We start from the raw sequence: 13,696 nt of genomic DNA on the forward strand, positions 1-13,696 counted from the left end.
TCCAAATATTCATCCATCAGTGTATCCTGATATTTTTCTGGTGCTTTCTATTTTGGTACAGTTTAAGTTCTTGGGACCCCAAAGCAGTCTAAATGTCACCCTTGTCTTTGGAAATCCATGGTCTAATGAACACAATGAGAGAGACAAAAAGCCAGCACAGTGTTACATGGATACATGACAATGAGCATCATCACAGTGCTCAGTATGGAGGAAAAGGCAACTAGGTTCCAAGTCACATATATTGCCTGTGTCACAGGAGTCTTTCTTGGATAGCTAGAAATGGGGAGATCAAAGATTTAGCTCATAAAATGAATGAATCTTAGGGGCTGTAGGGAGCAAAGACATGTTGCAGATAGAAGAACAAATGAAAATTTGATAGCATCATGGAATACCAAATACTTCTGATAAAGCAATGAACTCAGTAGTTACAGCATGTTCTAAAAAGAATTATGAATGCAATATAAAAGCTGAAAAGATCAGAAGTCAAACCCTGACATTATCCCTTCCTGCAAGGACACTGGTGTTCCTCTGAAGGCAAAGGAAAACCAGTCATGCAGAGGAGCAACTGGACTAGAGCTGGGTAGTGGAATGATGAGTAGGAATAGAGGATGGGAATACATGGAACTGTAGATGTCAGGAATTCCCTTCTTTCTGCTGTTCAGATTGAATTTCCACAGCATTCATCTCAGTGTATGCTCTTTGCATGCTTTTGTATGATGGTCAATGTTCATTGTCAACTTAACTGGCTTGCATCAACATTAGGTATGTTTATAGGGATATTTTTAAAGGGGATTAACTGATGGGGTATGACTTGTCCTGGAATCAGAAATCCCTATCGCATGAACTGAGTGTCAATACTAAATAAAAAGGGGGGAAAGGAGAAATTCCTTCTCAGTGTGACTATTCACTTTTCTGCATTCTTTTGTGCCAAGATGTAATCACATGACACAAACAGGCCCTGGTCCAGCACTCATGCCTTTCCTTCCAAGAAGGACTGTGTCCCCTTAACTGATCCAAAATAAAGCTTCCTTCCCTGAAGCTGCTGCTTATCAGGAATTTGGTCACAGTGTCAAGAAAATTAACTAGTAACTGAGATCTTCAGCTCTGTGGGACATAGAGTCATCAAAACTGTAAGGTTCAGGGAGGTACAGCCAAGAAGTCAAGACTTCCAGGCCAGGGTTGTTTTGGCTCCAGAATTGGAAAGAGATGAACTAATAAATGCCAGGAATTTAATATATTCAGTTGCACAGTCTGGAGGCTGAAGCATCAATACAGACCACCTCAATTAACTGCAGGCTGACGTCCAGGAATAAAATCAAATTATGCTAACTCAGGCTAACCATGTCTCCTCTCCAAGCTTCAGCCTTCTAATCTATGAAGTCTAAACACAACTTCATTCTTATGGGAAGACTTCCCTGAGTATAGTTTATCCCCTATCATGACTGAATTAATTTATGTATCTGATAACATACATCTTCATCAGGAAATTGTTTGTTGGGTCATACTGTCTACAGTTAAGAAATGGTATGAGTTACATAATTAGTTGCTCACCAAATGTGATTAAAGATTGATTGGGAACATAGATGATCATCTTATGTTATAATTGTTGCCTATGGGAACAGACAAATAAGCCCATTTCTTCAAAGTTGCTCAGACATTGAACCTAGACTAGTGCAACCAGGTTTAAACCCAGAACCAAATCACACAGCCCTTGTTGCATTCCCTTGATCACATAATATTTGCTCCTAAATTCAGGTTGTTTTCATTAATCCTAAACATAGCCTTCTAATTTTCACAGTAAAAAAAAAGAGAAAATAAGAAAAAGAAAAATTTAGTTACAGTTTGGCTGAGGAAATCTGTGTCACAACAGAGTGAATATGGTAACAGGGCAGACATTTTTGAAAACTCCTGGAGTTCATTATCACATTGCTTTGGCAGCCTAGCACAAGCACTTGTCAATTCTCAGTTAACACTTCTTTCATTTTATCCTTTCAACTGGGTGCAAGGGAAAGTGTCTATTGTTGCAAGAGGGAATCATTGACTTCTTTCTTTCCCCTTGAAGATGAAATAAAGCACTTGGTTTCCAAGAACTCCCTTAAGCGATTAGTATCATTTGCTGTAGTGCTTATAGAGTCCTGGATTGAAAACTTCTGAAAGCTGTAGAGACCCCTTGAACTTTTGATTCCCAATTTCAAAAGAAATGAAAGAGACAGCAACTTAATTCTTTCACTAATAAAGTACAATTCAACTCTGCTTTGGAGATTGAAGAAGAAAATGCCATTCTCCACTTTGCATATGTTGGAATTTAAATATAAAATTTCTGAAGTATGTTCTGAGCTCCGTTTTCTAGGTTTGAACTTCTAAGAGAAGGTAAGACTGGATGATAGGGTTGTACCCTGGTCTGACAGGACTATTCAATGGTCAGTCATGCTGTAGGTCTGATGAGGTTTGAGAACATTATCCCCATCTATACAGCAGCCAGAATTCCAGGCAACCATCCCTGGACTTCATATACACAGAAAAACCAATCTTTGTGGTCTTTATTTGAAGTAAACTTTGTTTTGATTACCCATCGTAATTTACCTATAGTAAATGAATTAGAATTGAAATCATGATTGTAATTACTTATTCAAAGAATGATAAACAGGCCTCGGTGAGCAGCTCCAGTATGGGTACTATGAGATCCCCGCCTTTACTGTTCTTATTTCTGTATAATTTCCTTGCTCTGGGTATGTAGGAATCTAACCCAGAGGCTCACTTCTGTGTGTATGGGGTATTCATGGCTATGTGTGTGCATCTTCGTACTTGTGTGCACATGGATATAGGTGCAAGTACAAATGTGTGTGGAGGCTTAGGGTCAATGTTAAATGTCTTCGTCAATTTTTCTCCATTTTATTTTTGAAGCAAGTTCTCTCACTAAATGCAGATCTCATGAATTTGACTATACTGGCTTGCCAGTAAGTCCTAGGGATGTACCTGTTTCTACCTCCCAGCTTGGATTACAGATGCATATCTCTGTACCTGCATTTATGTCATTGCTATGATCTAAACTTAGTTGTCATATTTGTGTAGCAAGCACCTACCAACCAAGTTGTCAGGGACTCACTTCCAATCAATAGAATATGGAAAGAATGATGAATTATCAATTCCAGAGTCATACTGTATACAATTTTATTTTTACATGATCTATTTTCTCCTTGTCTGTCTCCCATCCCATGCATGCACTTTTTCTCTTCTCGTTCACATGAATAAAACTTCCAGTAGCCATTGCATGTGGCAAGAAACAAAGCATGGATGGTACTCATTAGTGAGTAAAAAGCCAAGGTTTTCAGTCCATCAGAGCATAACGAAGAGACTCATGCCCAAAGCCGCATGGGTAAGCTTGGAAGAGGTTCAGCCTGCTGGGCTTAAAGATGACTCATGCTCTCCTGAATGACAGCCTGATTATAGCTGTTGAGGTTCTGAACAGAAGAGTCAGCCAAGCTGCATTTGATTCTTGACTCACACACATTGTAAGATATTGTTCTCTAAATCCACTTAGTTTGGAGACAATTTGTTGTGCAGCCAATGGTGACCAAGTACTTGTGGATCTCAATCAAAGTAACTACCCAAGGAGCTGTTGTAATCCATGACAGTTTAGTAATAAATTAATAAACTATACATTTATATCCCAAAGAAAGAAGTTTTTTTTAATTCAGGAAACTTCTCTTTAATCACAGCTGAAGACTAAAATACTTAGATACAATTCCATCAAGAAATGTGTTACGCTGTTTGTGTGAAAACCACAATATAATACTGAAAAATATAAAATAACACTTGAATAATCATAATAGAAATCATATCTCTAGATGAGAAGACTTGAGACTATTATTTATTTTCAGATAGCTTTGAAGTCAAATGCAGTTTCTGTTAAAATCATGAGGTTGTCTACTTAACTAGGCAAGATTAATCCAGATACATTCCATAGAATATTAGAATGTAAAAATGCTTTTAAACAGTGGTGTAATTTGAAAAAGTAATTTTGTCAGTTCCTAAAATGCCATAAGTATGCAAAAACTTCCATAGGTATGGTTCTAACCAAAACAGAGACCAGAGATTTAATCCCTAAATCATTATAATTTCTTTTTTCACAGATAAAATGTAAGATATGTGTATATATCTATATCTATATCTATATCTATATCTATATCTATATCTATATCTATATCTATATCTATATCTATATATCATTGTGTGTGTACCTTAACTACTCTTCTAGAGTGGAAATTGTCATATATTACCTAATAAAAATAAAATACTAATATTAACCATTAAATATATTACAGATGGTAGAATATAGAAACTCAAATTACTTAACTCTTTAACTCTTTAAACTGAGCAAAAATAAGTATTACAAAATGTTTACCTACTGTAGGCTCCAGATTTACACCAAGAGATGTTGTCTTGCTATTGTGAGTTTTAGAAAAATGTCTGATCATCCTCTGCATGGGATTCTCAAAACCATATTTAGAGAATTAATGGTCTAGAAACAGAAGTGCTTCATAAGACCAGGATATGTAAAGGAACACCATAGAAAGTGTTAAGATTGCACTGCATGTCTATTAAAAACACATTGAAGGTAGATCTAGTATATATTGAAGGGCCATGTAAGATTAATATTAGAAAACCTTATGTGCATGAAGATGGAACCTGATAAATTATCAGTAATGACATACAGCACACTTAGAACAAGAAAAGAAGAACTTTACTGTCCATGCATAAATGAGTAAAGACCAGCTCTTCCATAGTGGAAATGAATTTATTATTAAAACATTGGGAAGATGATCATAATTCCCAGTAATTAAAATTACGGAATATTAAAATCAACATAAAGGAGTCACATTTCTTAGTATCAAATTTTCAAAGATAATTTTAAAAGGTAGTATGCAGTTTTTCAAGTGTACTAAGAGATGACAAAATCTCATGCATTAGTAATTTTGTATAAATTGATACAACCTCTGGGGAAAGCAATCCAGCAATATGTGTCATATGCTTTATACATATCTATAATATTTAATTCAATACTTTCACTCCAGAAATATGTCCTTAGAAAGAGATTAGTTATAAACATTCATCACAAAATTATTTGTAATTGCAAAAATGTTGAAAGAGCTTAAATGTCAACAAAGAAGGTTGATTACACATATCCTTTTATTTTTAGCTGCAAATGATATCTGAATCTGAATGTTATATCATGAAATTTTCCTCTCACAAAAGAACAGCTCAAAGTAGAACACTAAATTGCCTATGGTATCAGAAGTGAATAACTAAGATATATTTTAGATAATAATATATTCTAAGGGTGAAATTTCACAGTATGAGATAGACAACAGTAGCTAAAATCCTGACAGTCTTTGACCCTTGATTGCACTAGAGCTTCACAACTTACACATATCCTCACCACCCATGCATTTGTATGCTAGTCACAGAATGGCATCACAGATGAAGAAGTTATCCATGAGGCACCATCACATCCATGCAAGTTCAGAACAGTGCTAAGCAGATGGTCAGAAATTGAAATGTACCTACCAAAATCAAAGCACACATTCTTAACCTATGCTTTGAATCTATGGCTTTAGAAGATGCAGCAGTAAATATCCATGTGCATAATAGCAATGAGAATCTCTCATTGATTTCTCCTTGTCATCATCATCACTATCATCATCACATTCATCACTGTCTACGTTTTTTTAAATAAATTATATATTCATCATTATTATTACATAGCATATGAAAATAAGCAAATTAAAGAGAATAACTATTTGGGGAATTGAATTTTGTTGTTATAAGAAATAAAATAAAAAAGTCATACTGGCTGCTCTGATCAGCTGATAAAAAGGGTGAAATCTCCATAAAAGCAACTGGGATTTGAGGTTGATGGTCCCTTTTCTATACAGACTTGTTGTATGGCTTGACCTTTCTGACTGGTTCATTGAAAATACAATGTTAGAATTGAAATAAATATTTTCTGCTACTCCTTCCACCAGCCACAACATTCCAATGGTGTTATCTAATCATTAGCATTTACTTCTCATAGCAAAATTTGACTTTCCCAAAACAAAACACCCATTTTTCTGAACATTTTGCATAAAAAAATCTCCCCAATGTTTTTCTAAAATGCTCTCCACAAATCAAAATTTAGCTCTCAGGAAGTTACCTACCTGTTCAATTTTTACTTCCTCTATTTTAAATATCAGCCCAATGGTGGCTTTGCTGTGGACAGGGTACATTTCATAATCATTGCATCATTGTTCAGCTATGGTGATGTTAGGGACTTACTCATTTCACACACAGCACTGAGTTCCTTCTGTGCATGATGCAGGGGCTGGAGGACATTTGTCATCAGAATTTAGTTGATTCTGTTAAATACCTGATTCCAACACTCCCTCAAAGTTTGTTGACATACAATCTCAGTCAGATGAACAATACCTCAGATTCTGGATCTGTCAATTCACTGGCTGTGTAAGAGTTATGTCATTCAGCATCTTTGAATATTGCAGTCCAATATCTGAGTAAATATTTTCATACAAACTTCTAGATTGTATGTAAGCAACTGGGAATCACCTCTTATGTTTATTTACACTGTCAACCAATATTTCAGCTTTGAAGGGACTAATACACTTGAAAAATCTTACATACACTATTTGTTTGCCATTTCACAGGATCATTGATCCCCAAATAGCCCTACAAGTTCAAGCAATTCCCTTTAATCTTTCTAGAATTACTATAGGCAGAAATCTTAATAAAATGGAAACCCATCTTCCATTGTGCTAATCCTGCCAGGGCGTGCATCAAAAACCAAGTGAGAGAAGAGAAGATTAAGAACAAGATACAAAGGGAATCTCTGTGTTGAGCTTTGGAAATGTTTGGTGCCAAAAACCTGTGAAAACCCAGTATGAATGTTGGCAGTACTATATAGGCCTTAGAAGTCAAACTGGGGTCATTGCAGAGCATGACTTGTGAAACTTCTGGCTATTGACATTTAGAAGAATACATGCAAAGAGAAAAGCATGAAGTGTAGAGAGAGAATGCATTATTGAACTGCAAGTTTGCAGAGGGAACATGGAGCACAGCAGAGAAAGGGAGTAAAAGAGTTTAAAAGATATAACAATTCTATTCAAAATAATTCAATTAATTGTGCTATTGTTAAGTAAAATAGACTTAAAAGATGTCTTCAATTCTGCTATAAAATATTACCACAATGTGTGGTATAAAACTACTCTTCATTTTTTCATATAGTGCTCCCCTTTCCTGAGATGCATCCCCTCTATGCCATGCTTATAAATTAAATTCTCCTCTCCTGTCTACTCAACTAATATGACTGATCGGGATGATGCTAATTGAACAAATCCTTTCTAGCTTTTGGCAACATTTGCTTGGGAAAAGGATAAGCCTTTGGTTCAGACCATGGACTAAAGAAACCTAAGCTATCTGTTGGGGGTGAAATAAATTCTCTAGTTAAGCTGGTCTTTGAAATTATAACTGAAAAAAGTAAACTAAGAAAAAGTTACTTGGACCATATGTAACAAAAGTTTAGTCAGAAGACTGTATGACCATATATGACTGTCTTAGTCATCATTCTGTTGTTGTGAAGTGACACCATGGTCATGGCAATTTTTATAAAAAGAAAGCATTTAATTGTGATTGGCTTACATTTCAGAGGTTTAGTCCATTGTCATTTGGTGCAAAGCAATGTAGACTTGGTTCTGGAGAGGTAGCTGAGAGTTCTACATTTGAATCAGCAGGCAACAGGAATAGAGAGATACTGGGCCTGGATTGGACTCTTGAAATCTCTAAGCCTACTCCCAGCAACATACTTCCTCCAACAGGGCTATGCCTGCTAATCCCTGTCAAGTAGAACCACTCTATAATGACCAAACATTGAAATATATGAGCATAGGTGGGCCACTCCTATTCAAACCAGCATAGTGACCTTCAAATACATTTTCTCCACATTTGAGCCTCCTTCTACTTTTTAGTTTCTGTAAATCCATCTTGCTATAGCAAATCTTTTCTTTATTCCCATATAGTTCAAGTTGGATTTTGCTCTTGGAAAATATTTTCCTTATCAAATAAATAAATTGGCACTGTGATAAATAATGCAATATGTAAAAGGGATAATTGTATTATCTCTTTTAGTCATCACAATGACCTTACTTCTATATCCATATCATATATGGGAAAACTCAGTAAGTCAGCAGTTAAGTACCTTTTCTAAGCACACACATCCTCTAGATAGTAGAGATATGATATAACATGTTCACTCTATTGGTATTGATGCCCCCAGCAACCACACAATGAATTTACTACAAATGACATTTTAAATCTTTGATGTTCAGATTGTAATGAATAAAGGAAACAATGTCAACATATTCATTATGTACAATAGGATCTGCAAGTATTTTGTTGATGAAGTCATTATTGTTGATATTTTCATTCTGAATATGTACATTGGAATTAATATTTAAAGGTATTTTATCAGGTCATGACATTGTATGTTGTTACTTATGACATATTGTAGATACAATAACAGGACTAAATAACAGAAGCACTAATTTATTAGGACAAAATTTTCTGCTCTGAACTCAATCTTGGATCCATTGGACATGATAATGGAACTTGGGCAAAGGATATCTGGGAGAATTCAGATAGTTTAAGAAAATCTGAAACAATGTGCCTTCTAAAGTTCCCCTATGTTAATTCTTCTTGCCAAGTCATCCTTTCTAACTCTTCATTCCTAGGCATGACTCAGTTTTGATGTAACCTATATCAGGGGAACATTTTCTATTGGAAAATAAAGACAGCATAAAAATAATGCCTAGATTACTAGGCTCTAAAGATTTAGACACAAAAGATATCCATTAGATACATTAAGTGTAGTCTCATGGTTGACTATGGGTCTCAATTTTGATTAGGAAAAATCAGCTCCATAAGTGTCAGTAATTTCATCCTTAGTCTTACAATTTTTCTCAAACATTATTAATTAATTCTCTAGAACAGTGACCTGAATATGCTCTATCACCTTTTCGGTTGACAAAGCAGCTTATTATCCTGATTTTCCTCCACTGCTACATGTTGGAATGTTGACCAAAATAAAAAGAGCACAATAGTTACAGTAGGTTCTTAAACAAAAATCTGGATAGATTGAATCTACATACCAGTTTGTAGAACTTAGAGACATTTCATAACATTTTATTTTTTTCCTCATTTCACAATTGGGAAGAACATGATCAATTCAGACAGAACATGGTAGCCCATAAGTTTATTTTCAGATTCTAAGCCTTAACATTGCTTGTGTTTATATTTAATCACCCACAAGCATTTGTTGGTTTCTTGCCATGGGCCAGACCCTGAGAACAAAAGTTGACTCTAACCTTCATATAAATATAAGCTGCTAAGATAGTCATTAATCTTATGAATAATACCAAAGGTGAAACCCTGAGAGCTGCTGCTGAGATCTAGGGTGCAAAGATTTAGTCTGTTAGAATGACAAAGTTTTCAAATTGTTTGTATGACAGGAATCTGAACTTGAGAACCAAGAGAGAAACTATAATGTATACCTATTGCTTTGCTATCCTGGCATTAATCACACTTTCTGGATCTTTATATGTTTGAGAGCTGGCCCTTACTTTACTAATTATGTCTATAGGGATTGGTGAGGAATTTTAGAAAATCACACTATGATTTCATGCTTGAGCCATAACTAGTCAGTTGAGTGTCTCAGTTAAGTTGGGACAATTTAAGCTGTCTCCACAGAATGGGGAATCTGTGTAACCATGGCAGCTAGGTCTGCCTGATGTCTCATACTGAAGTGGTGAAATGCAGTTGTAATAAGCTTACTCACACACACACACACACACACACACACACACACACACACAGAGAGAGAGAGAGAGAGAGAGAGAGAGAGAGAGAGAGAGAGGGTGGTGTGTGTGTGTGTGTGTGTGTGTGTGTGTGTGTGTGTGTGTGTTGCATATATGTAACATGAAAGTCTAGAAATGGAGACAGTATGGGTCAAATTAACACACAATTAGGCTCCAGTGGTGACTGATACATTATTGCACTGAATGTTTAGGTCTACACATTTGAACAATATTCATACTTTGAGATTCATGAGCTTATTAAAATTTGGGATTTCTGTTGTACATTACCAAAGAAAAGCATTTTAAGAAATACTTCAGCATAAAAACAGATGTGAAATATGGTAGGCAGATCCAGGACAGTGTAAGCAATGAGTGACTATGAGTTAAAGAGATGGAGCTGCATACATTGCCTATCTTGCCAAAAACTCTGACTATGCTAATGAGGCTAAGGATTAGGTATGATGTAGCATGTGAATGGCAGCAAGTGCCCTGCTAATACATTATTCCTAGTAGTGAGAATAGTTTTTCCAAATCCAGTGCTTATAATGTATGAGCTGTAGCTTCCTTTGCTTTTGATTGTACTTTTTAGTTAATTTTAATAATGATGACAGAAGAGCAGAGCTTTTATGAACGCAATAAGGAAGAATATCACTCATGCTTTGTTGCATGACAAACCAACCTAAAGCTGAGTGCCATGGTGGTGGTAATGATAATGGTTATCATTATTTTAGCTCTTGATTATGCTGATCAGTAATTTTGTTCTGCATTCAGCCACATGATTCTTCCAATTTGGACTAGTATCACTCATGTGTCACCACTCCTGATGGGTCAGCTGACAGTTTTCTTGAGTTGAAGAGCATCACATGGGCACATTTCACATGCAGCAGTTAACTCACTTCTGACATAGAGATGGGGCAAATAAACTATGTGCCATTTAGCATCTAGTAAGCTTGTCAAAGCTTGTCATATCCGGGATTCCAAGAAAAGCAAGATACCACATCCAAGTGTGGAAACATTGCTCAAGTCCTGCTTTGAGTTTCATAGGAACTTTCAAGGAAAGCAAGCCATATAGCCAAGCCTGGTGCTGATAAAGACACTAACGGGTATATCACCAATGTAGGCACTCAAGGAGGCATGGATAGACCAAGACTGTGATTATTCCTCCCTGACTGCAATGGGTACAGTGAATGAATGCTGAATGTGGCATGAGATAACCATCTCCAGGTGATAATTCATAGTTCTCAGGCCCATAGTGTCCTTTAAATAGATGGCAGAGTTAGGATAAGTTCAACAATTTAAAAAGTATCATTTTAGAATCCTTTCAAATAAAATATTGGTAGCTTATGCAGTATTTCATTTTCTTAAACTTTCTCTAATAATCCATTTCTCACAGATGGAATAAAAGGCTGAAAAAGGCAGGAGAAGCGAGGCCAGCAGGTGGCCAGTTCAGCAAACTAATCACCACCATGCTGAGGGAGGTTAAATATTTATGACAAATGTGCTTTTTATCAGACACTCTAATTTTTAAACTCAGATACCCTAATCTTTTTGAGACTGAGACTTTAATGGCCTATGATTTTTTTCTTCTTCTTCTTCAGTGTTATTTTTTTGAGGGGTGGCAAGATAGGATGATTGCTGTGTTTTCATATACTTTCTGAAGACTGACACATTTTTGTTGGACAATTATGACATCAAGAAAGAGGACAAGAATGGGGAGTGGAAGGCAGTGATGAGAATCCACTTTCAATGCAGCTAAAGAAATGGGAGTCTATACAGACTTGGCTTTGCTGGTGAGTGAGTCACCAAAATTTGGTTATGACACTAGTTCTGCCATTTTTAACATTGTCATCTCTAATAAATAAACACCTCTGGGGCTCAGTTTCATGGTTTGTTATTTTATTATGAGATTTTTATTAGCATATAAAATAATGGGTTTCAATGTGACCCTCTCATAAATATGTATCATTGTTATTTGCTCAAATTTGTCCTCAAAATCCTGTCTTGAACCCCTTCCCCTCCCACTGGTCTTCATCCCTAATATTTCATCTTCTGTGTGTCTAGGGGCACATGTGCATGAGTGTGTGTGTGTGTGTGTGTGTGTGTGTGTGTGTGTGTATGTGAAGAGTGAAGGGCAGAGACACAGAGATGGAAATAGCTAAATATGTATCCTATATATAGGAAAAAACAGGAATTTGTACCAGGATTTCTTTTAGGGGGAGATGATGCAGAATGTCCTTCTGTGTATGTTTATCTTATTGGTTGTTGAATAAAGTACTGTTGGCCAATGAAGAAGCAAGTTAGGCAGGACTAGGAGTCAAGGAGGATTCTGGGAAATGTAATAAAGAAGTCTGTGATCCAAGCAGGAAGTGACATAGCAGGCAGACTCAGAATATAAGCAGGAAGTCATCCTCTTGCTCTTCCTCTTTTCTCCTGCTCTCTGTTCTGGTGCCACATTGTGATCCCGGCAAGAAAAGACACCTGCAGCTAATGTCCAGTAAGATAAATCTTTTTGGTTGGATGTTTAAGACTGACCTAGCATATAAGAAATCCTAGTCAATTGACCAGCAGCATTGTAAACTAATATAAGACTCTGTGTGGTGGGACTCAGGCAGCTGACGAAAAGATTTATCATAACAAAATGGTGTCAGGAAACGAAATTAAATTAAGATCTCAATGAACTCAGAGCAAGTTTGATGAGCAGATGTTTAACAGGAAAGTACTCACTCAACAGAGTCAGTCCCATACAACTAGGCAGACCAGGGAACAGAGCATGCATGTGACCATCATATTTAAAGTCTTGCTACATCACTCTGACCATGCCCAAGTTGCGTGGTCTGCATCTCCTGTGCCAGCCTCCAAGTAGGCACGGCCAGCATTTCACTACAGGGAGAGAGGCATCAATCAGCTTCCAAATCATGACACAGAAATTTCTTATCAGTTATGAATGCTCAGTGTATCTTAGGCTCATTTCCTAGCTCTTTTAACTTAAATTGACCTGTTTCTCCTTGTCTACCTTTTGTCTCAGGCTTTTTACCTTCTTTCCTTCTGTATATCTTACTTTCCTCCTGTTTCTATGTTTGGCTGGCTGGTAGCTGCCTGGCTTCCATGCCACTCTTTCTTCTTCTCTCTTCCTTCCCCAAACCTAGATTTCTCCTTCTATTTATTCTCTTTGCCTGCCAGCCCTGCCTATTCTCTCTCTGCTTAGCTGTTGGCCATTCAGCTCTTTATTAGACCAATGAGGTGCCTTAAGCAGGCAAGGTGAAACAAATGCAATACATCTTTACATAATTAAACACACATACTTAAATCATCAAACAAATGGAGCATAAACAAATGCAACACACCTTTTGATAGTTAAAGTAATATTCCACAACATAAACAAATGTAACCCTTCTTTGCATAGTTAAACATTCCACAACAGACATTATTTGCCTTTCTTTCCCCCCACGATCCTCCTCTCATCCTTATGTCACGCATATGTGTACATGTAGAGATATACATACATATATATATATATATATATATATATATATATATATATATATATACACATGTGTGCACACATGTTACACATACATACATACATACATACATACATACATACATACTCTGTGCTATTTATCTTTGTTATTGACACATCCCTGGTTTGCCTGGAAGTCATAGGGATCTGCCTGCTTCTGCCTCTGTGCAAGGATTAAAGGCAGGCATCTAAAGCCATACCATCCCTAATGATCACTAATTTCTGTTTATCTTTTCAGTGAAACTTAATTTCTTCATTTTATGGATGATTTCTA

The sequence above is a fragment of the Cricetulus griseus genome, assembly GCF_003668045.3.
Source record: "Cricetulus griseus strain 17A/GY chromosome 1 unlocalized genomic scaffold, alternate assembly CriGri-PICRH-1.0 chr1_1, whole genome shotgun sequence".
Lineage (NCBI taxonomy): Eukaryota > Metazoa > Chordata > Mammalia > Rodentia > Cricetidae > Cricetulus > Cricetulus griseus.